This window comes from Mus musculus, chromosome 16 (genome assembly GCF_000001635.26).
Source record: "Mus musculus strain C57BL/6J chromosome 16, GRCm38.p6 C57BL/6J".
In the NCBI taxonomy this organism is placed as follows: domain Eukaryota; kingdom Metazoa; phylum Chordata; class Mammalia; order Rodentia; family Muridae; genus Mus; species Mus musculus.
Window position 1 is genome coordinate 5281490 of NC_000082.6, and position 25336 is coordinate 5306825.

Below are 25336 nucleotides of genomic sequence, written 5' to 3' on the forward strand. Positions count from 1 at the left end.
AGGAGGAGGACACTGAGTTGCTGATTCTGTATTCACCTCTACTTGGAACAGGAAGGCTTTGCCGTTCATGTGAGGCATTGATCCTTGACAAGGCTATACTCCTGTCAACAACACACATTCACTCAGGGCTTCCTCAGCTCTCCACACAAATCCTCAGGTTGATGGTAGCAAGTGATCTTACCTGTGCAGAAGTCTCCCCAGCACCTGCCCTCTTCAAAGTTATCTTTTGAGACAGAGTTTCAAGTAGCCCAGGATAGCCTCAAATTTGCAGTGTGGTCAAGGATGGCCTTGAATTTTTGATTCTCCATCTCAGAAGGGCTATGATTATAGGTATGTGCCACTGTGCCTGGTGTATGCAGCTCTTGGGCATCTAATCAAAAGCTTCCTGAATGCCAGACAAGCACTCTTACAGTGCCTGAGTTGCAGCCCCCACCATCTTGTTTAGTGCTTGTTTACTTAATGTAGTGCTAGAGACTGAATGTAGATCTATCCATGCTAGGCAAAGACAGTGAGCTTTGGCCTAGCATCAACCATTTCCATGAAGGCCTTTCCAGCAGTGATTTTTATTATGAGTTTGTCTTTCAAGATGGCTCCTAATGGCCATGCCTGGAGAAACAACCGGTGTCTGCCTCAAAGTGTATGATGGTGGGCTGACTTTAATACTGAGTCTTGTCTATCATTGTTGTATTCCTCTGTGGGATCTCCAGGGGCTGTCCACCTATTGCCTCAAGTCCCTTCAAGTTTCATTTCTTTCCTAGAACTTTGTTCAGAGGTATGCCATTCCTCACAGCTTGCTCTGGGGTCCTCAGCCCACCTTTGATTCACTCTCTGGTCCTCTATGTTAGACTTACCACATCTACTACACTTCCAGAACACCCGGACTCCATCTTGAATGTCTTCCTCTTCCCCAGCCAGGTTTACCTGCCTCTGCAGCTCCATATGAAGCCTTTGCTGATCACCCAGTCTTACTGGGCTTAGCTTAGTCCCCTCCAGCCTCCTTGCTTTCCAACCTTCCTTGGACACATGGCTCCTCGCTCAGCTTGCTGTGGCGTGAAGAGGCACGAGGGTTGTCACAGACAGCGTGCAGTAAGCACCAACACTGCTCTCCCACTAAAGCCTTTAGACTGTTCCCTCTCTTCACCACATTGAACCAGTGGCTTCTCTATGAAGAATGATTTTCAGAAACAAAACTCAGGAGAAACACGTTCTGTCTCAGCTCCAGTGCTCACCTCACTATTGTGTGACTTTACCCAGGAGAATGTAGAGAAGCATCTATTCAGACAAACCCTGACAGAAGGAAAAGAGAATCCTACCGGAGCCCAGCACAGTGAATCAGTGCGTGTGGACTACAGCAGCTATTCTATGGGGAAACCCACCACCCCTAGTCGATTGCTCACCTCTTACATAATGTAGGTGTAAGGAACACATGGTCCCAGAAGACACTTTTCCCGGTGCTTCAAAGCTACCTGCCGCCACAGCCCTGGACCACATCTGCGGCCCCAGATAACTATGGAAACCAAGCCATACAGAGTGTGTGTGCACGTGTGCGGATGATAAGGGAAGCCCATGAAGTAATGTATGAAACACCCTAGTTGTAATTGGCTGAATTTAGTTTAAAAACCCCTGGTCTGGCACGGCAACTCATTCACCCCTGGGCCCAATGGAGATGTGTAGTGTTGAGAGATGACTCCACACAGACGCCCAAATGGACACTACTGCCCAGACGAGACAAACCTGCATCGCTGAGGTCTAGCTCCAGCGGAATCCAAAATCAGCAGGAAGGAGTCTAGAACCTTATCTGAGCGCATCAAGCCAGCCAGATCAGAGGTTAGTGTGTGTGCACGTGTGAACGAATGCGATCCCATCTCGCTATTTACTTGTTTATTGCTGTTTATGAATAAATGAGCTGTTAGAATGACAGCTAGTTCCTCCTAGTTCAGGCCTCCCTTTTTGCCTCTTAATCCTGATTTGCGACAGCAGGGGAGGGTCATGGACCTTCCTCCCCAATTCCTTTGTCCCACGAAGGTCTCCTATCAGTGATCAGAGCTGCTCTGCTTCAAGATTGCAATGGTCACCTCCAACTCAATGGTAGTAGTTAAACTCTGCTTGCTGTGTGAGAACAGGTTGGTTAGTGGCTAAACCTGTCTGACATCAGCTTTTGTGAAGTGGAAAAATGGACACTGAGACACTCACCTCAAAGGGCTCTGGAGTCGGTAATCTTCTAAGTCCTCAACAACCAGGCCATAGCATAGACAGGTTTATCCCTCCGCTGGGGAGAGCGCTTGATTCTTCACACAGACACTCCAGCCCACTCAAGAGCAAATCCACTCTGTAGCCTGTGTCTTCATGCAAGCTTAATGTCACTTAGAGGCTTTCGGACACAGGGCTGGTGACCTTTAGAGTACAGAGATGCTTTGAAATGTCAGTTAAGAAGGGGGCAGGTGACAGATGGCCTTTCAGAGCACATATAAATTAGGAGAGAGAAACTCACTTCTAGGAATGAGGGGGGATGGAGGCAGCTGGCAGGCTTCTTGCTTTATCTTGCCCCAGCTTTTCCTTCTGTTGAAGGATTTCCCAGATTTCTAGAGAGCTTTGATGGGTGTGTGTGACAGTGTGAATTAAGGGTCTTCTAGTCGGGAGCACAGCAGTGACTCTCTTCAAAAAGAGCAAGAGTGAACAAGCTCTTCAAGGGGAGATATCTAGGTTTGATGCCCAGCACCCAAACGGCAGCTCACAACTGTCTGTAACTCACAACTGTCTGAAATTCTAGTTCCAAGGGACCTGACACCCTCTTCTGGCCTCTATGGACACCAGATAGGCATGTGGTACATGTGTGTATGTGTGTGTGTGTGTGTGTGTGTGTGTGTGTGTGTGTGTGTGTGAGAGAGAGAGAGAGAGAGAGAGAGAGAGAGAGAGAGAGAGAGAGAGAATCAGACGATCAAGAAAACCCTTGGTGAGTTCCAGGCCAGCCTGGGTTACATGAAACTCTTGTGTAAAAGAGAAGGGTGGGAGGGGAGAAAAGAGCTGTACCTGATTGATTGTGACTATGGTGACCTCAGCACACTGAAGTCTGGTCAGGGTAAGTGACAGATCATACATGAGAACACTTGTGTGACTTCGAGACAGCCTCATCTTCTGGCTCTTAGGAACAACAGCCCCCTCTCTCTCCCCTGCATTTCCCCAGCCACAGTTGCCAGCACTTTCTCAGCCTCCCTCAGTAGCCAGCTCACAGCAAGGCATGGAAGCAATCCTTGAAAGGCACTTACCAGCTAGCACTTGGAGGGCTCTGGCAGCCCCTCCAGGTATTTACGTTTTTTAAATTGGTAACCAGTTATCTCAAATGAGCTTCTAATTAGTAGAGCTCCAGGGCTGTGAGGAAATGAAGTGAAAATATGTAACTACTGCAGGGGACTATTTAGTATGGGCCTGCCCTCCCCAAGCACAGCGTAGCTTTTCCTATTGTCTTTTCTTGGGTCCCAGTGACTTTCTTTCTAAATCCCTGACCCCCCCCCCTGGCTTGTGGGCACTGCATGTTAAAAGTTGAGTTCAGTGAATTGGAAGAGCCTGGAGAAGTTATGCAAAATACCACTTGCTGTCACAGGTTCTGGAAGTTTGACGACCTCTCTCAAGGGTAGAATGGAATCCCCTTCTCCCTGAACCAAAGAAGGTTTCGCAGAACAGGTATCAGGCTGATGGCTCTATGCAATACTGGTTTAGTCAATTATTATTACCACCACCACCACACCACCACCACCACCATCATTTAAACAGTCATTTACTTGTGTGTCTGTGTAAGCTTATGTGTTATGGTGTGAGTAATGGAGGTCAGAGAGTAATTTGTCAAAGTTGGTTCTCTCTCTGTAGACCCTGAGAATCCAACTCAGGCTGTCAGGCTTGTCAGCAAGTACCTTTACCTGTGCAGCCATCTTGCCAACCCCAAGGTTAACTTAGAAAAGTCCGAAGTCACAGCAGCTTCTTCTTGGCTCTTTGGACTCAGTTGTGCTCTCAGGAAGCCCAAGTATCCTGTGGACAGGAACAAGGGCAGTTGGCCCACAGCTTTCCCAGGCTGAATTCGTGCCTGGTACTAGTCATCACCCGGTAGCTCCCCTCCCCCAGAGAAACTAGGATGGAAGTGGGTACTTCCTGATTAGCTTGGTCCAGCTGTGGCTTTGTCATCAGAACAAATGATGCATTCTCTAAGCCACTGGAGTTTAGAATACAAACTATGGCTGTCTGTGAAGCCATAGGTATTTAAGATACTGGTTTTGCATAGGAATTCTCCCCCCCCCCCCCCCCCCCCCGTGGAACAGTGCAGTAGAGATGGGTCAGGATGCAGGATGAGTGAGTTTCAAAACTCTTTAGAGAGAGATGAGGAGACTCACCCTTTCCTGGGGTTCTCAGAGAGTGTCTGACACTGTTAAAGCACTGTTAGAATTTATTATAATCACTTTCAACATTAACGATGAGTTCTTATTGTAATCACTTCTGACACTGATAGTAAAGCCATGTGGCTTCCTAATTGGTAGCTGTTGGACTCTCCCCAGGTGCCCTAGCTATGCTGGACAAAAGGATTCTCCATCGATCGGTGCAGCCCCTGAAGATGCGGCTTCAGCCAGGACTGTTTGCACCACACACACAGAGGCCAAGTGCAGATGACCCCAAGGCCAGTTCTTCCTGGGCCAGAGAGTCAACTCCTCACTCCCAAGCTCGGGGGCAGTGACAATGGTTACAGTCAGAGGCTGAGGAATTCTGACACCTGGGTTCTCAGATGCTGCCAGAGGCTGTGGAATTTTGACTTCTCAGACATAAGACCTTCTACTCAAGGTCAAGAGCCACAGGTCTGACACTGCAGGTCTGCATAGCAGCTGGAAGACCTGTAGAGTGAAGAGTCCTGGGCTTGGGAGATGGCTCGGTGGGTAAAGGTCTTACCATGGAAACATGAGGACCCCAGGAATGCTGGGCATAACAGCGATTTCTGTAATTCCATCACTCCTGTGTTGAGATGGATGGTAGAGACAGGAGAATTCTTTGAAGCCCATGGGCTGGCTGGCTTCATATATGCAGCACTGAATATGAGGGACTTTGCCTTGAACATGGTGGGAGGTGAGGACTGAGAGCTAACATTGTCCTTTGACATCTACATCAGTGACAAGACACAACAGCACACGATAAAAAAACAAAACAGATGGATCTGGAGAGATGGCTCAGTGGTTAGAAGCACCACTGACCTTGCAGGAGACTCAAGTTTGGCTCCCAGCTCACAAATGCCTGTAACTCCAGGGGCTCAGATGCCCTCTTCTTGTTATTAGACGCGTTCTCACGACCGGCCAGGAAAGACGCAACAAACCAGAATCTTCTGCGGCAAAGCTTTATTGCTTACATCTTCAGGAGCCAGAGTGCAAGAGAGCAAGCAAGGAAATGGCGAAACCCCATCCCTTTTTAAGGAGAATTATCCTCCACCTAGGACGTATTACTCCCTGATTAGCTGCAGCCCATCGGCCCAGTTGTCATCACGGGAAAGGCAGAACACATGGTGGGAAAACTGCCCCTGCATGTGTGCAGACTATGTTTACCACTTAGAACACAGCTGTCAGTGCCATCTTATAATGGCAAATGTGAGGGCGGCTCCTCACATCTTCTGGTTCTCTGGACACCTGCAATGTGCCCCTAGTGCATGTGTGCGTGCACACACACACACACACACACACACACACACACACACACCAGTTAGTTTTAAAATGCCTCAGCTAGCTCAAAGTCTGGGCAGTTCTAATCCTCCCCTTGGCTAGTACACATTTTCCTCCTATAATTCTGGCTTAACGCCCTCTAGTTCTATATTTTATTTTTGTTGCCCTGGTTCCTTCTGGGTGGCTCCCTAGTCTTTGCTGCACAAGATGCTTCTGGATAGCCTTTCCAGGGGCCCATATTCCTTCTCACCTACATTTCGGATAGTTTTTCCTTCTGCAGCTCTATATCCGATCCATCTCCCTCTGAATTATGGCAATTCTCTGTTTTCCCTTCTCTCAGTTGCTAGCCCATGCAAATCTAAAGGTCCTGCTTCAGTCTGCCTTCCCAACCACTGGTCATTGTCTCTTTATTGACCAATCAAAAGCCAGTTGGGGACAAGAACCTTCAGCATTTGGACATGCAGATTCCCAATTTTGAGGGCTGGATTAATTGGAAGCCTTGGAACCAATCCCCAGCATCATCTTTTCTGTCCAAATTTTAAAAAAGGCTCTTCTGTCAGACATAAATTGAGCATAACCATAACAGTTATGTAAATTACAAAGTACGATATGCAATTAACATCCAGTCTGTCATATTTGGCAATTTAGATAAAGTATTCTATTATCTATCTTAGCTTAATGAGTTACAATTCTGTACCTAAATCATGTTTGATTTCAACTTGTATTACCATCTGAAAACCGTCTTTTGAATCTAGAACACCTTTAATGCTAAACAGCTTACGTTCAATTGTGAGGTTATAATTAGTCTTCAACCTCGTCAGTCAGAGATTTGATAAGGAATTAAATATTACCTGAGTATGTAGGAAGAACACAGACGCAGCTTCCAAAACCTTTTCTTCCCTGTTCAAAACGATACCATCTCCAAGTTATCCCTTAAAATGACAGCCCATCTATAATTTGTAAAATAATCATAACCAGACACTCAAACGCAAGGAATCAGACTGATGACGCCCATGGCTTCCTCCTGCCGGATAGGGATGATAAGAAATTCTTTAAAGGGGTGGGGAGGGGAAGGAAGATTAGAAAAAGTGCTAGGCTTAAGACAGGTAGATTTAGCATCTGTTACCCATTTTCTGTTCAGGGCTGAACTGAGGTTCTGACTGGGTCCGTCTGAAAGGCTGGATGAACCAAATCCACAGGGAATCAGTGGCATCCCTGAGGCTGTTCTAGAAGTGAGGCTCTGGAAGCACCAGGAAGCAGGGGGCCGGAGCGGCAGGTCAGCTCAGTGTCCCAGCAGATGAATCAGGGTCGTACAATCTGCAACGTATGAATCACAAGCAGAATTTCTGTACTATTAAGATATTCGTATCCATTGTGCAGGGTGCACAGATCAGTTAAGGATGAAATCTGTTCCTTGTTTGAGCAGGTAAAAGACAATTGTCTTTTTTATGAATTATTTTTAACAATAACCAATTGTGTGATAAATCTCCATTCATGATATATGAAGGAGGGCATGAAAAATCTTAAGGATTCCATAACCAACAAGATTTACTGTCTAATTTTAGCTGAAGTTTTAGTTAGAGACATTTTTATGTCTAAGTCAGTTACTGGACTCTTCCCATGTTGAGGAATCAGCAGATCAAGTTGCCTGTCCTGTTCAATTTTCTCGAATTTTTCTTTGCTGTAGTCAAGATCCTCAGAGGGTCTCTCCTGTCCTACCTGATCCATATCACTGTGGAAGGGGTCCAAAGCCTCTTCCCTTTTCCCGTCAGCACAAATGCAGAGCTTTCTCCCAGGAACTGGAAAGCGTTAAAGGTACAGCTTGACCTCTCTCGCAGAGGAGCTATAACTGCCACACTCATAGCCACACGAATTTTGATAATTAAAGCAATTCAAAGCAGTTAAAGCAATCTAAACAAACATTAACCATTGAGACAGTGCTTCTTCACCATCTCCTGCTTTTTGACCTATACTTTAAGATCAATATTTTACACATCTATGTATAGTCAAATCATGCCTACTATGGAGAGGAGCTCTGTGAGTACTTATGATAGTATGTCACTTTCTCTTTATGTAATTCTCAAGGCCTAAGTTTCTATTCTCTGAGATAGGTTAGACTCCCTATCCCTTGCTTTTTAATCTAATTTTTAAGGATAGGAAACCTCAGTATTGTCTATGTCTACTTACTGTATAAGTCTATTTTCAGGCTCAATTTTGTCATACCAGGCTAAACAATCACAGAAATCTCATGTGGACTATGTTCAAAGATTTTGAGAATTTGCCCTGGCAAGACTTTTAAATTTCTCTAAAGAAATTTTTTTTTTTCATTCAGTCTCCCTAACTTCTTTCCTCTGTATACTTAAGAACATTTAAGCAATTACCATTATACTCTCTTCTATCCTTAAAAGGAATTAAATACAAATTTATAAAAATTTATTTATCTGGTGACTGGAGCAGTCTGCTTCTCACTGCCTTCCTTCTAGCACCCAGTAAAGGAACCAGACAGCCTCTTTCACAGCAGAGGCTCCCAGCATCTCTGAGCTGAGGCTCTCTAATGTGTGCAGCTTTGTTCTAGTTTCATGGCTTGAGTGGGAACCACATGACTTGGCTCTGCTAGCTGAGAAACTACTTCTCCCCTGTGGGGCATTGGGCTATGCAAAGACAGTCTGGTCTCTAGTCAAGCTGAAGTGGAACCCCGGGACCTGGTGGTGATAATTCATCTACATGGGATGGAAGGAGTTCTCTCATGTCACCTAGAACCCTGGCTCCTGTCGAAGTTATCGCCCCCTTAGCCCCAACAAGAGAAGCATGGTTAGTAGTCATGTGGGGCAGTGTCCCAAGCTTCTGACCTTCAGGTTAGACATCTCCCCAGTTACCTAGCAACAGAAAAGATAGCAGCATACTTTAAGAGGGGCTGTTTGGCCCCTTCTCACTCTCACTCCTCTTGCTCTTACTCCTCTTACTCCCCTTACTCTCTTCTCCTCTCTCTCCCTCTTACTCTCTAGCCTTTCTTCTCTCTCTCCCTTTCCTCTTTGTCTCTTCTTGGCCATGGCTGGTCTCTCTCTCTCTCTTTTACCTTCTCTCCTTTCTCCCTGCCTTTCTATAATAAAGCTCTGTCTCTGTTCATCTGCGATTACTCTCACCTCCGTGGAAACCTCTCTCCCTATGCCCTCTCTCCCATAACCCTGGGGCTACAGGGTGTCGTCCCTAGTGCCCCGATTGGGGGCTTTCCCTTGTACCCCCCCCCCCCCCATCAAGAGGGGTCAGTGGCCCTGGCCGAGTGGAAAGCATCTGGCAGCCTTCCCATGTCTGCCTGCCCAGAGCATAGGAGGAACTCTGGCCAGCTGTGGGCTATCCCCCCTCCCCCCTCTTCCCCAGTCCCCTTTTTAGTTACCACACTCCTCTCCTCCTAGACTTATATCAATTGTGTGTGTGTGTGTGTCCATCTGTGCCTGGAGCTGACCATGTGCCAAACCTCTCGTACCCAAATTCCTCCCAGAGAGAATTGGTCTCCCAGGAGTGCAGACACACAGGCTTATAGGAGAGACAAGCTACAATCAGAGACAGCAAGACCAGCTAACACCAGAGATAACCAGATGGCAAGAGGCAAGTGCAAGAACATAAGCAACAGAAACCAAGTCTACTTGGCATCATCAGAACACAGTTCTCCCACCACAGAAAGCCCTGGAAACTCCAACACACCTGAAAAGCAAGACTCTGATTTAAAAATCACATCTCATGATGATGATAGGGGTTTTAAAGAAGGACATAAATAACTCCCTTAAAGAAACACAGAAGAACACAGGTAAACAGCTAGAAGCCCTTAAAGAGGTAACAAACGTCCCTTAAAGAATTAAAGAAAAACACAACCAAACAGGTGAAGGAATTGAACAAAACCATCCAGGATCTAAGAATGGAAATAGACACAATAAAGAAATCACAAAGGGAGACAGCCCTGGAGATAGAAAACCTAAGAAAGAGATCAGGAGTCATAGATGCAAGCATCACCAACAGAATACAAGAGATAGAAGAGGGAATCTCAGTTGGGGAAGATACCATAGGAAACATTGACACACATTCAAAGAAGATACAAAATGCAAAAAGCTCCTAACTCAAAATCCAGGAAATCCAGGACACAATGATACAGACCAAACCTAAGGATAATAGGTATAGAAGAGAGTGAATAGTCCCACCTTAAAGGGCCAGTAAATATCTTCAACAAAATTATAGAAGAAAACTTCCCTAACCTAAAGAAAGAGATGCCTATAAACATACAAGAAGCCTACAGATCTCCAAATAGATTGGACCAGAAAAGAAATCACTCTTGTCACATAATAGTCAAAACACCAAATGCACAAAACAAAGAATATTAAAAGCAGTCATGGAAAAAGGTCAAGTAACATATAAAGGCAAACTTATAAGAATTACATCAGACTTCTCACCAGAAACTATGTAAGCTAGAAGATCCTGGGCAGATGTTATACAGACCCTAAGAGAACACAAATGCTAGCCCAGGCTACTATACCCAGCAAAAGTCTCAATTACCATAGATGGAGAAACCAAGATATTCTATGACAAAAACAAATTTAGACAATATCTTTCCACAAATGCAGCCCTACAAAGGATAATAGATGGAAAACTCTAACACAAGGAGGGAAACTACACCCTAGAAAAAGCAAGTAAGTAATCTTCTTTCAACAAACCCCAAAGAAGATAGTCACACAAACATAAAAATAACATCACAAATAACAGGAAGCAAAAATCAGTATTCTTTAATATCGCTTAACATCAATGGACTCAATTTCCCAATAAAAAGACATAGACTAACTGACTTGATACATAAACAGGACCTAGCATTTTGCTGCATACAGGAAACACACCTCAGTGACAAAGACAGATACTACCTCAAAGTAAAAGACTGGAAAATAATTTTCCAAGCAAATGGTCCCAAGAAACAAGCTGGAGTAGCCATTCTAATATTGAATAAAATTGACTTTCAATGGAAAGTTATCAAAAAAGATAAGGAATATATCTAGAAGATGTTCCAACATGTAATAAGGACACATGCTCCACTATGTTCATAGCAGATATATTTATACTAGCCAGAAGCTGGGAAAAACCCAGATATCTCTCAACAGAGGAATGTGTTCAGAAAATGTGGTACATTTACACAATAGAATACTATTCAGCTATTATAAACAATGACTTCAGTAAATTCTCAGGAAAATGGATGGATCTAGAAAATATCATCCTGAGTGAGGTAACTCAATAACAAAAGTCCACACATGGTATGTACTCACTGATAAGTGGATATTAGGTAAAGAGCATGGAATACCATGCTTTCTCTCTCTCTCTCTCTCTCTCTCTCTCTCTCTCTCTCTCTCTCTCAGCATGGATACAACTTACAGACCACATGAAGCTCAAGAGGAAGGAAGACCAAAGAGTGGATGCTTCAGTCCTACTTAGAAGGGGAAATAAAATAATCTAGGGAAGTAGAGGGTGGGAAAGACTTGGGAGGAACAGGGGGAGGGGGAAGAAAAGAGGGGGGCAGAATCAGGTATGGGAGGAGATGGAGGAAATGTACAGAGGGTCAGGAAATTGAACAGAGGTGTGTAGCAATGGGGGATGGGAGACTGGGGATAGCAATCAGAAAGTCCCAGATGCCAGGAAAGCAAGAACCTCTCAGAACCCCACAGGGATGGCATTAGCTGAAATACCCCAAAAGGGGAGGGAACATCTGTCAAACCATATCCAGAGGTTAAGCATGGCCCCCAGTTGAAGCATGGGGTCACCCACCCATTTCTAAAATTTTAACCCAGAATTGCTCCTGTCTTAAGGAAATACAGGGACAAAGAGTGGAACAGAGACTGAAGGAAAGGCCATCTAGAGACTACCCCATCTGAGGTCCATCTCTCATGCAGACACCAAACCCAGACACTACTGTGAATGCCAAGAAGTGCTTGCTGACAGGAGTCTGATAAAGCTGTCTTCTGAGAGGCTCTGCCAGATCCTGACCAATACAGATGTGGATGCTCACAGCCAACCATTGGACTGAACACAGGGACCACAATGGAGGAGTTAGGGGAAGGACTGAAGGGGCGTCAATGGGAGGGGAGGCCCTGGGTCCTGTGAAGGCTTGATGACCCAGTGCAGAAGAATGCTAAGGGTGGTGAGGTGGGAATGTAGATGGGTGGGTGGGGGAGCACCCTCACAGAAGCAGAGTAAAGGGGATGGGATAGGGGATTTGCAGAGGGGAAACCAGGAAAGGGGATGATGAAATGTAAATAAATAAAATATTCAATTAAAAAAATTGCACGCATGCACATGCATGCATGCACACACTCAAGTGTGTGTGTGTTTCATCCCAGAATCCCTAAATAATTTTAAAAGTGAGTTCTCATCCACCATGTTGCATTCTATTTGCAGCAGTAGTTGGCCCCTAACACTCCTCTCCAACACTCCCACCACCAACACTTCCACCTCAACACCTCCATGTGCAACACCCCCCACCAATATCCCTACCCCCACCACTCCATCCCAACCCCACCCCAACACCCTCACTACTAACAACCTCACCTCAACACCCCCATCCCCAACACTTCCACTACCAACTCTCCCACTTTAATCCCCTTACTCCCAACATCCCACCCCAACACTCCCACCCCCAGACCCCTAAGACCCCTACCCCAAACACTCCCACTAACAACACCCCCACCACATCAACCCTATGCCAACACCCTCATCCCAACTCCCTACCCCTAAAACCCCCACCCCAACCTCCCATCCCAACCTTCCCACCCCAACACTCCCACCACCAAACCCCCATGTCCTCCACCCACCTTTATGCCTCCCTTTCTTTGTTTTACTCACTGAGCCTTTAGGCATACACACAGGCATGGGGCATCCACCAGAAGAAAAATCAGTATGGTCCCTTCCAGCAACTGTCACCTGTCAGTAGCTTCCCAGCTAGGGGTGGGACTTGGTGGCCCCTCTCCCTTCCATGCTGGAATGTTGCTGGCTTGATCTGGTGCAGGTCTCGGCCGGTGACCACAGATGCTGAGAGTTCAGAGTATAAAAGCCGAGTTCCCCCCAGAAGACACAATTTCTCAGTGCTCCTCCCCATCCTCCCACTCTGACACTCTTTCTGTCCTGTGCTTAAGATGGTCCCTGAGCCCTGGTGTGTTGACATAGATGTCCAATTTAGGGATGAACACTCAACAGTCACTTTCTCTACCTTGGTTTTGGAGACAGGGTTTCATGATGAATCTGGAGCTTACCCATATGAGCTAGAAGCTCACACTTCTAGTCCTGCACTGGGTAGGTGGAGACAGACTGATCCCTGGGACTCACGGACAAGCCAGCCCGTCAAGTTCCCGGCCAATGAGAGACCCTGTCTCACAAAACAAGGTGACAGTACAGATGAGATGACTCAGTGGATAAGACTCCTTCCCTGCAAACAGGAGGACCTGAGTTTTTTTCAAGGCAGGGTTTCTCTGTGTAGCTCTGGCTGTCCCGGAACTTGCTCTATAGACTAGGTTGGCCTCAAACTCAGAGATCTGCCTGCCTCTAATCCTGAGTGCTGGGATTAAAGGTGTGCGCCACAACCGCCTGACTGTGTACCTGATTTTTAAGTTCCCAGCACTCATATAACAAACAAAAAACCAAAACCAGGTATGTTTGTGTGCCTGCAACCCCAGCTCACAGGGTACAGAGTGAGTGGATTATATAAGTCCCCTTGCCAGCCAGCCTACCTGAAACAGTGTCAGCTTCAGTGAGGGACCCCAGCTCAAGGCAATGAGCTAGAAAGCAATCTAAGGAAGCTTTTACATATGTGTGCATGAATGCATGTACTCACACAATCACATGTTCGTCACACACACATGCACACGCACATGTGATATAACACCACAGACACACATAGGAAAAGAGAAGCCAAAGTGGACAGTGCTTGGGGAACTACAGCCAAGGACATCCTCTGGCCTCTGCATGCAGATACATACATATGAACAAGTATGTACACACAAAATTACAGACCACAGTACTGTTAAGATTGTCTTCCATAATAGATGGGGAGATGAACCCTCTTGGGCCCTTCATGGGCTGGTTTCATGAAGAGCATGTGGATGGCTGTGTCCTTGGCTACCCTGCCCTCCTGGAGGGAAGTGGTGACTCCCGAGTTAACTTCTGCCTTGCTCTCCCTCTGGGAGGCCTGAGGAGGGCCGAGGCTGCCTAGCGGGTGAACACCAACCTTGTGTCTGGATGACGGCTTCATGGAAACACTTCCCCCATGACATCAGCTTTGGACTCTGTCCTAATTCACTTGTGACTTTTACAGCCTCGTGTCCTGACATGAGCATGGCAAATTTGTCATTTTATGGGACATGGAGTGGCCTTGGGCTGGCTTTCCTCATTTCTTCTCTGCTCTGCACTTGCATTTTATTGGTGTTAAGCTAAAGTCAGTATTCCTGTGTGCCCAGCATGCAGATCTGGGCTCTCAACTTGAGATGATAATTGTGACCTTTTCTTACCTGTGAGTAGCTTTGGCCATGCATTCTCAGGCAGGTTGATGTGGAAAATCTGTTGGGAAAACCAAGTCATCTTGGCCTCAGGTTCTAGGCTTCAGAACCCTTCACTATGAGTAGAGGATGCTGTGAAGTTTGGGTTAGTAGTGTTCTCCAGTACAACCCAGGCATGGGGTGGGACCCACAGCTACATTGGTAAAAGAGTGCTGATTTTGGGGTCAGAGATGGAGCCCTTGTGTCTTCTAGGCAAGCATTCTACCTGCATGCTACCCCAGACCAGCAGTGCTGATCTGAGTTCATTTTGGTTGCCTGAGATTCCATTAGTGGATAAAGTTTCCATTAGTGCCTAGGGGAGTGGATGTAGGCAAGAGTCCAGTTTGTCACAGGAAGCTGGGGGACTCTGGGCTGTGTACATTGGGGTTTTGATGTCAGAAGATGTAATAGACCCTCAGACTCTAGTACAACTGACACCATATTGAAGGCACCAAAGCACCGTTCTGACCTCAGAGACCAGCACAAAGACCTCAACACTTGCTGGAGAGCAAGAGCCTAATTTATCATAGCCCATAGTTCTGGAAATGTCCCTAAATGTACTAACCTTTTATGAGAGTCTGTGTGTTCTCTGGAAGAGTTACATAACAATATTCTGGAGGTGCTGACGATATTCCTGAAGATGTGGGGGGAGGGGCTCTGACCCCCTTGGGCCTATAGCAAGGGAATGGACAGTTCCTAGGGGCTTGCACCCTGAGGTGGTCCAGGGCCCCAAGAACTCTGCCTCTGCTCCTGTCAATGCAGAGTCTCCTGATGCCTCCACTCTAAACAGGAAACTACAGGACACCCGATTCTGTTCCTTCTGAAGGGTCCTTCTGCATAGGACATCCAGGAAAGGCTAGACTCGGTCTTAATTCCAGTGTCCAGGATCCACGTGAGATGTCACTAGATGCTGGTTTAATTTGTATGATGGCCACCCCTGTTTGCCTCTCAGTGTGTCTCTTTCTGTGTTTCTGTCAGTACTGTTTGTTGGACAAACAGATCTAACGTGGGAAGGGTAACGAGCAGTCCCAAGATGGAGGCCACAGAGTCACTGCTGTGACTGTGGCTGTGGCATCAGTGACTGCTAGTGTTGCTACAGTGATTCCAGCAGTGACCCAAGGTGGGTTTTGTTGACAAAGTCAATACTACAACTGTTTCTTGACCATAACACTGCTGGCCAGAGGCCAACCATTCAAAACACGAGCCCATGGAGGACACTTAGGCTCAAACTATAATATCCTGCCTCTGAGCCTCTGAGGCAGGAGAGCTAGCATACCTAGACCACAGACACTCACCCCACTTTCTCTCTCCCTCCCATCGCCATATTGTATGTTATACACCCTGAGGAGCTTGGTGAAGCCCCATAGGCAGTTGTCCTCTGGTGTTATCCTCAGGAAGAAGACAGTCCCTTCTCCCAGATGCAGTTTGAACTCCCCTCCCCCCACAAGAGTTGTGACTGGTCTCTTTGGGCTGTTTGTTTTCTTTACACCAAAACCAGAGGCCTGACAGTCTATGAGTGACTTGCCTGGGGCCTTTCCATATCTAAGGGTAGTTTGGGGTGGTTATGTGTTGCCTTGAGTGAGGGCAGGGAGCAGAGGACTGTCCCCACCTCAGGCAATTCTGACTATGCTCTTTCCAGCACCCATTTCCTCACTCAGATCTGCTCTGGAGTAAGGCAGAAGGCTGACACCATCCATCAATGCACTGTACACTTAAAACAGAGAGTCCCACAAAGACTTATGAGTCACTGGAAAATGACAAATAAGCCAACTCTGCTTCAGTTATTTTTGACCATTTGTAGTTGTGAAGTGAACATGGCTGAACAGGGATGAGAGGGCAGGTGAGCTCATTTGTCTGTGGAGAAGTGTGTGTGTGTGTGTGTGTGTGTGTGTGTGTGTGTGTGTGTGTGTGTGTGTGTTGTGAGAGTGTGTGTACGTATGTATTTGTGTACACTAAGGTATGTGTGCACAGTTCTGCATTTACAGTTGGAGAACAGAGAACAACCCTGCCATCACTTAGTACTGCCTACCTTTGAGACAAGATCTCTCACTTGCCTGAGCCTGGTAGGCTAGCCAGGCTAGCCAGTGAGCCCCAGTGATCAGCCTGTCTCCACCTTCCTGGTGTTAGTATTACAAGCTTGTATCACCACACATAGCTTTCAAAAAAAAAATCAATTCTGGGAGTCTGAACCCAGGGCCTCATGTTTATGAAGCAAATGCTTTAGGGACAGAGCCATCTTTCCAGTTCATCTTGGAGCCAGTCTGAAAATGGAAAGCAAGTCAAGTCCCAGCGGGACCTCTTTGCAGACCTTGAATAAACAGGGGACATACATATCGTGGGACAGAGATGAGCCCAACACCTGGGAAGAGCTAAGGACTGAACAAGGAGACATCCATGGGACAGCCTACGTTCTAAGTACAGGTTACATACTACATCTGTGGTCCTCATGTAGAAGGACACAAGCTTTAGCTCCCTTGTTGCCCTAAAGTGGCCAGCAAAGCTTTTAGTGTTACCTGTAAAGGCAAAAAAAAAAAAAAATGCTTGCTGAGGGATTAAGATGACCAGCTCATAAGTAGGGTCACATTGGAGTTATCAGTTTGTGCATTTTGTGTTTGAGGTTAATCCGGGACAAGAACAGGCAACTCTGCCTGGCTGCTTCTAAACTTGGACATATGAGTCTGACATGGGGAGACTGCATTGGAAAAAGAACTTTGCTGTCTGTGTAGACGTGGTCAGTGCGGGCAGGAAACTGAGACTAACAAATGCAATCTAGTCTCTTTCCGCAAGTGAAGACCCGAGTTCGATTTTCTTCTTGGGTTATAGAACGAAGGAGACATATTTCTTTCTTGGAGGAACCTCTCCATGTGTGGTGAGCAGCATCCTTTGCTGTGGGGAGGACTGTTGGTGGCATTTTTTTTTTTCCAGCAAGAAGTCATCTTGTATTCCTAGAAGCAGAGCTGAATTACGGAGATTTGTCAGGGGAGAAATCTTGTTGAGCTTCCCAGTAACTCAGGAATGTCTCTGGATTCTGTGGGAAGAATACACCTAAGGAGAGTTCAGACCTGCTAAAGATGCCAGAGGGACCTGAGCAGACTGTACTTGTCTGCCACAGTGGAGTAGGGGTGGGTGTCTGGAAGCTGCCCAAGGGACCCCCAAGCTCTCTCTCTCTTCGTCCCCCCTGCACCTCTCTCCCTTCCTTCCTTTCCTGTGTATGTGTGGATGCATTTGCTTGCGGAGGCCAGAGGTTGACGTCAGATAGCCCCCTCTCTGCTCCTCTACTTTGTATTTTGAGACAGTCCTTGGCCACGGACTACCTGGACCCTCCTTTCACTGCCTTTACCATGCTATACTTGCAGGCATAGGCTGCCATATCTGGACTTTTGTATAGGTGCTGGGAATCTGAACTTGAGACCTCATGGTAATCAGCAAGCACTTTACCCACTCACTAACCCATCTTTCTAGCTCTCACATCTCTCTGACCCTACTCTTTGACCTAATTTATTGACTGAGACTGAGTTTTAATCAACCAAGACTGTCCTGCTTTGTCTGATTGTGATATGCATGGCCTATATTTAAGAAACACAGATTTGCTTGGCAGAGACTGCACATCAGCTCATGCTGGCCTCCCAGAATGGCACATCCACCAACATGCTGCAGGAAACACATAAGAAGCCCACTTTAATCTGAAAGAACCTTTCCCAACTGGAGATTCCCTCCCCTGGCAGCTCAGTACCCTGTACCATCACACCACCTGTGCTAAGCTAGCTGCCCAGCTCGATGTTGTCCTTCAGTGAAGCCAGCAAATCATTCTAAATTCATTTGCTTTTAACTGGTCCCTTCCCTGCTTCTGTGGTGGCTAGTAGTTGGCCAGCCACTTCACTACAGAAAACAGTGTGTGTGATTGTCTGTACATGTTTGTATATATATGTGCATGCTTCTGCTTGTACATGTATGTGTCTATACACATGTTTATTTATGAGTATATCTCAATGCACAGAGTAACAGCATCCTGAAATTTTTTTTCCTAAATACTATATCTTAGAGACTATATCTATTTTGGCACATGAAAACTTGCTTCAGTTTCTGGCCATTTTCTGGCTCTCCCACAAACATGTGCTACCTTCCTTCCATGAAGTAGACCTGTGGCTGTTTTGGCTGCTGGCTCTTCTCTGTGCTTCTGGTGTGCATTTCTTCCAGTAACAACCTTGGCCTCCAACACCAACCTTGGCCCAACCTCAGGAGCATTTTCCCGAGAAGTGAGATCTCTGGAGTGGAGGGTGCACACACTTAACACATACAAAGATATTATTGAATTAGACAACTGAGTTTGCAAGGGAGGGTCATTAGTTCGGTTAAATCTGTCCTGTAAATGTTATATTTGAGGAGTTCATTTGACAAAATTGGCATGTTCTGCTTTTTCTTTTATGAAAGGACTCACAGAAGCTTATAGCGGGAAGCATACTACTTAAGGCTGAAGACACTAAACACAGTGACACAATGCATGCATTCAGCAGCCAGGGTGGTAACAGCACCAGCTCCCTGTTTGAGTACTAACAGCATACTATACAGTGATCCACTGAAACAACCTAATGATTCCATGATGCCTGAATGACACAGTCAAGAGTGCGCGTGCGCGCATGCGTGCCTCTGTGTGTGTGTGTGTGTGTGTGTGTGTGTGTGTTTGTGTGTGTTAGCTGTTTCCTTGCTAATACAAAGTTTCCAATTTAGGATTAGACAGACATCTTTTGCTTCAGAACCAGAGGACCCTGTCCATGGTCTCTTGACTCAGTTGCATCTCTGCTTTTGGTAAGGCAGAATCTTATGATGGAAAAAGCTGTTCATTTTGTGATGGGGGGGGGGAGGGAGGGAGGAAGAGAAAAGGCAAGGTTAAGAAGACAGCTCCAATGGTCCTCTACCCTTTCCTGATGCCTCCATCCAGACCCTATGTCGCTGGGCACTGCTCAGGCCAGGGTATTACCTCACTTCTGCTCACCTTTCGGGCTCAAGAGAGGAGTTACATTTTTTAGCAGTTTCCAGGCATCTGCTTCACTCTGAGGCTCTGGCCTTTCTTGGTCGTCTGCTAAGCCAAGCTAGGGTAAAACATTCCCAGTCATAATTTTGCCATCAATGAAAAGGTTAAAAAAAATAAATCCATGCCATTTGCAAGAGTCTTTTGGAAGGTGTATGAATTATACAAAACAAGCTACCCCCCAAAAGCAAAATTCTCATCCTATCAACAGATTCCATTTTGGTGCCCATACCTGCTGAATTCAGACCTTTGTCCTGGGGCTGTCATGAGGAATGGGGTGCCTGGGTTCTCTGCTCATAGGTTGCTGGCAATGAAATCAAACAGTTGCAACACAGATAGTAGCCGATGTTTCTTAGGAACAGTTCTAGAAACTTCTCAAGAGGCCAGTTGTGCTCCTATGTACCTCCTAGGAAGAGAGCTCTCAGGGTTCCTATTTAATAGTTGGAGAAGAGACTGGAGCACATAGTGGTTAAGTACTTGCTGAACGTCAATGGCTAGTCAGAAGAATAGATATCCTTGGGGTCCCTGGACCCCAGACATGAAGGCTCAAACAAGACACCATCTTGCTTCTGTGCTGTCAAGTCATATTGAGACATACAGACAAAAAGAGCAGGTGGCCTGAGAAAGAGCAAGGACCCAGTGTCTAGCATGGTGTTTGGGGGCCACCATGGAGAAAGTGAGTTCTGAAGAGAAAGGAATGCTGCCCACACCGAGGTACAGGAAGTTGGTGGCCCTGGCTGCTTCCAGAGCTGATCAGAAAAAGCTCTCTCATATTCACTTTAATAGTGGTGGGAGCTCTGGGCTGACCTAGTCAACTCAGTACTGTGACAAAGCTCCAAAGAGCAAGGGGCACTTAAGGAAGAGTTGCTTCCCCAGGAAAGGGGTTAGTGGATCTCTACCTAGGGGAAGTGGTAGGACTGACTTCTGGGCGAGGCAACATGCTATCCCTTAGCAGGCTCAGTGAATGCTCTCTTGTAGACTGAAGTCAGACATGGCCTCCATCTAGGGTTGGAGATAGTCCTGCTCCCTAAGACCCAGGGTAGAGATGATCTCTCTAAGGAAAGGGGTCCTTGTCACCATTCATCTTCTAGGAACAGCAGATGTCATAGCTGGACAGATTGGTGCACAATCCTCCGTTTGAGCAGCAGTCATATAAAGTCATCCCCAAGTTATCAAAATAGCCAGAAATCAAGGTTGGGCCTTAGTGTAACTGTGTATAATCCAGACATATGGGGTGGGTGAGGCTGAGACAGGAGGACTGTAAGCTCAGGTGGGAAGGATTTATTTTGACTCACAGTTTCAGAGGTTTTTAATCCAGTCTCTCTCTCTCTCTCTCTCTCTCTCTCTCTCTCTCTCTCTCTCTCTCTCTGTCTCTCTCTCTCTCTGTCTCTCTCAAAAAAACGGCAGTGAGAGAGTTGGAAAACAGAAAGCTGGCAATAGAATAATGGGGGTCATGTTCCAGTCCCACCAAGCAGCTGAACACAGCAGTGTAGGCTATGTGGCACTGGCTTTGGAGTGAAAAATAGAAGGGACTATTAGGACAATTGATGCTGGTTAGTTGGAGCTAAGACGTTAGTGGTGATTAAGAAGAAACCAGCGTCACTGAGGTGACATCTTCTGGAAAGTGTCTTCTGAGAGCACAAAGAAGCTGTGTTCCAGAGACAGCCAAGGTTGTACTCCATGCTGCAGCTGCACTTGGTGATGTGTAAGAGTCACCCAGATGGTACTGGTTTTTGAAGGCATGAAGGGGCCATGAAGAATAGCTGAGGCTTGGGACTGTGAAAGACCATGGAAAGCCATTAGTGAAGGTGCAGCCCTAATTGCAGTTGATGGCTCAAGACTGAAGGGGTCATGAAAAGGAGTTGAGGCTTGGCACTACGAAGAGAGCCTACGAGAGGCTATTGGTGAAGTGTGGTTTCTGTGGAAGACCACATTGTATTAGAGATGCCAGTACCATGGGGTGATTACCAAGAATAGCAGCAGCAATGGAGTGGAGTCAACCAGAGAGAGCCTAGAGTGCTACAGAGGTCAGAGCTGGAGATGTGACCTAAGCCCTTTGTAGGAGCCCAGAAGATCATGTGTGTATCCTAGACACTGAAACAGGAAGCTGTAACATTGAAGCTGTCTTGGAGACCCCAAGCCATAGATGTCATAGAGATTCCAGAGCTATAGGAAAGCTGCTAACAGGAAGTGGAACCAGCCCAGGAAAAGAAGTTTGTTGCAGTCAACAAAGATGAAAAAGGAGTTGGAGATTTGAAAACTGTTTTAACATCAGACATGGAGATGCAGAGTTTGGAGTTTGCTCAGCTGGTTTTCTATCTTGATTTGGGGATTGCAGTTAAGTGATTGGATTGATCTCAGAAGAGACTTTGAACTTTGGATTTTTAACATTGTTGATACTGTTATAGACTATGGGGACTTAGGAGGTTGGACTAAATGTACTTTTTAAAATATTATTATGCTATGGCTAGATATGACCACTATAGACTCATGTGTTTGAACAAGACTATGGGAGCCAGGGAGTGGAATGTGATGGTTTGAATATACTAGGCCCAGGGAGTGGCACTATTTGTAGGTGTGGTCTTTTTGGAATAGATGTGCCACTGTGGATGTGGGCTTTAAGACCCTCACTGTAGCTGCCTGGAAGCCAGTCTTCCACTAGCAGCCTTCAGGTGAAGATGTAGAACTCTCACCTCCCGCGCCATGCTTTCCTGGATGCTGCCTTGATGATAATGGACTGAATCTCTGAACCTGTTTGCCAGCCCCAATTAAATGTTGTCCTTTATAAGAAAAAATCATTTATTTATTCTTCTCTCATATATTACATCCTGACCAAAGTTTCCCCTCCCTCCTCTCTTCATAGTCCCCTCCCTCCATCTCCCCTCTCCCTCAGGTCCACTCCTCTTCCATTTCCCTTTAGAAAAGGGCAGGCCTCCCAGGGACATCAATAAAACAAGGTATAACAAGTTACAATAGAACTAGGCGCACACCTTCATATCAAGGCTGGACAAGACAACACAATAGGAGAAAAGGGGTCTCTAAAAGCATACAAAAGAGTAAGAGACAGCCTTTGTCCCTGCTGTTAGGAGTCTCACAAGAGCATCAAGCTATACAACTGTAACATACATGCAGAAGACCTGGTTCAGACCCATACAGGCTTCCTGATTGTCACTTCAGTCTCTGTGAACCCCTATGAGCCCTGCTTAGTTGTTTAGGGCTATGTTCTCGTGGTGTCCTTGACCCCTCTTTGCTCTCTGAAATCCTTTCTCCCCCCCTTTCCTCTCGGGTCCCATGAGCTCGGCCTAATGTTTAGTTAAACCCAGTGTCTCTTGTCTCTGTGTTTGCTGGGCCTGTAGTGAGTTGAAGCCCTACCTGGGTAAGGGTAACTTGATGAATCCCTGGCTCCAACAAAAAAACAAGCAAACATCCCAAAACCAAACGGTAACAAACAAAACCATAAAACAAAAACAGCAGAGAATTAGATTCTCTAACTTCCTGGTTCAGGGCTGTTTCCAGAACAGAATCCAGGTTCCAGTTTAGTAAGGAAACAAAATACATACCATCACAATATGAAGGTGTGCTGCTGGCTCTGCCATAGCTCTGCCTTTTCTTTGGTTGTCTGTAAACATGGAAGAGAACTAGAATGATGGCTCACACATGAAAGTCTAGCACTTAAGAAGCCGAGGTAAGATAGCCTTGAGTTTGCGGTGGCTTGGATAGAGGATAGTTTGAGTTTGAGTTCGATCTGGATTGCAAGTTCCAGGACAGCCAGGGCTACACAGTGACACCCAGGAGATGGAGCTGAATTCAGAGAGCCTCAGATCGGATGGCATGGCGCATGTAAAGCTGTCAGTGGTGGATGGTGTCAGGGAGCAGTGTGTCAGGAAGCAGTGTGTCAGGGAGCAGTGTGTCAGGGAGCAGTGTGTCAGGGAGCAGTGTGTCAGGGAGCAGTGTGAACTCTTTTTAATTCTTTGCACAGGGACAGAACCTAACCCTTAGGAAACTCCATCAACTGCCAGCTACTGGTATTTCCAACTGTTAGCTGGGCTCTTACCAATCCTGAAAACCATCAAAACCATCAAGAGCTTTCCCCTCAGCCTATCTGAAAACCTGAGTGGTGGGAAAATTTTCTTAATGCAAGAAAGAAAATAGATGAGTCACATGAAATACTTCAAATACATAGCACGCTGACTAGGAGAGCCTATCCCTCCACTTCCCTCTTCTCCATCATTTCCAATAAACCAAACATTAAATATTGGGATATGTATACAAGTTGGTTCTTGTCTTTTGGGGGTCATGGACACCCTTATAAGTGTGGATGCAGGGAACTGGGGAGCTGGCTCATTCAGTAAAGTGCTTGTTCTATAAGCAAGAGGACCTGACTTCAATCCCCAGCATTCCATAAAAGTTGAATGCAGGGGTATATGTCTGTAATGCCTGAATTGGGGAGGCAGAGACAGAGGGATTCCTGGGGCTTGCTGGCCAGCCAGCCTAGGCAAACCAGTAACTGTCAGGTTCAGTGAGAGACCTTGTTTCAGACATTAAGATGGGGAAGAACTGAAGAAGATACTCAACACTGACCATATGTATCATGTGTACCCACATATGCATGTACATACACACGCATACACACACACACACACACACACACACACACACACACACACACAATCAAGTATAGAATCCCAGTTCCCTCTCAGAGAGTGGAGCTTTGCACATATAACTGAAACCATTGTGTATTTTGTCCCATTGCCCATGAGAACTCATGTTCATCTCTTTCACACTATGAACTACTGAGAACATTCTAGAAAAGATAGAACCTATACTCTTGAGATGGTGAGTCTGAAGGCCTAGAGGGTTTTTTTTTTTCCTTGTGATTAAGTATTTCCCTGAAGCAACTTTCTGGAGGAGAGCCTTATTTTGGCTCACAGTTTGAAGCTCCCACCCATTACAACAGAGAAGGCATGGCGGCAGGCAGCTCTGTGGCAGCAGGCAGCTCAGCACTGCTCGATCACATGTGTGCAGGTCAGGAGGCAGAGGGTTCAGGTTGGAATCCCAGAGAATTACTTCCTCTAGCTAGATCCCATTTCTACAAGGTTAATAGTCTCCCAAACAGCCCGCTTTCTGAAGACCAAGTCTTTGTGTGTGTGTGTGTGTGTGTGTGTGTGTGTGTGTGTGAGTATATGTACATTTTACATTTCAATGTAACAGTCCTGAGAAAGACTTGGCTGGAGTCTTCTATGGGAGCTTCTGAGCCCAAAACATTATCTTTCTCTGGGACCTCCTGGTATAATTATCTATCTGCTCCACAGCCCTGTATGAAGCTGTTTCCCAAATCTCTCACACATCAGGCTGCGTGGGTGTTGCACACATATTCATGCGCATGCGTGCACACAGGGACATAGACACACACAGACACACACACACAGACACAGACACAGACACACACAGACACACACACACACACACACACACACACACACGCACACGCACACGCACATGAATAAGTAAGCCAAATTATGACTAAAATATAAAGAGCCAGTAGTGGTCAAGAGGCAGAGCCACATCTCAGAGACTGAGGCCAGCCTGGTGTACATAGGGAGACCCTGTCTCAGGAAAAACAACAACACCCCAAACAAACAATAAGAACAACTAAATGAGGGAAAGACAGAAAACAGGAAAGGGAGTGTACCTGTTGACCTCCAGCTTCTTTGCTTCGCATCCCCCAGTGTAGGTGGATAGACCCAGCCTTTGCTCAGAACACGTTCTTCTTGAGAGTTCTCCATGTCGTTTTCTAGGCTGCTCCAAACCATTCCAAATACAGAGCCAAAGATAAGGGTGACTGCGCTGTCCATCCTCTCCCAAACTCTTTGGGAGTCTCTCCTCTACTTTCCTTCCTAGGGCATGGGGTGAGACCTGGCTGGAGACATGGCTTTGCCTCAATGGCTGTCCATTAGGTACTTGCTCTAGTGGGCGCCCAGGATTGACCCGTCACCCGCAGTGCCCATTACGGCCAGCAGAGGGCGGTGGCGAGCCAGCAGAGTTGTACAGAGCTGCCCGGCGCG

General features: G+C 46.3%; 2 long non-coding RNA genes across 2 annotated transcripts in view; one reads left to right on the plus strand and one right to left on the minus strand.

Moving 5' to 3' along the window:
• The window catches only part of Gm15983, a 30379-nt gene extending 25527 nt beyond the window's left edge, over nt 1–4852 (plus strand). The window contains exons 2-3 of the long non-coding RNA XR_003951974.1: nt 912–1827; nt 4545–4852. This is a non-coding gene — a long non-coding RNA (predicted gene 15983). The remainder of the gene's footprint in view (nt 1–911; nt 1828–4544) is intronic.
• Nucleotides 4853–6619: 1767 nt separating this feature from the next.
• On the minus strand, nt 6620–25175 carry Gm52265. Its single transcript, XR_003951975.1, has 3 exons — nt 24964–25175; nt 6814–7004; nt 6620–6711 (listed from the first exon to the last, which is right to left on the minus strand). It is a non-coding gene; the product is annotated as a predicted gene, 52265 (long non-coding RNA).
• Nucleotides 25176–25336: the final 161 nt, after the last annotated feature.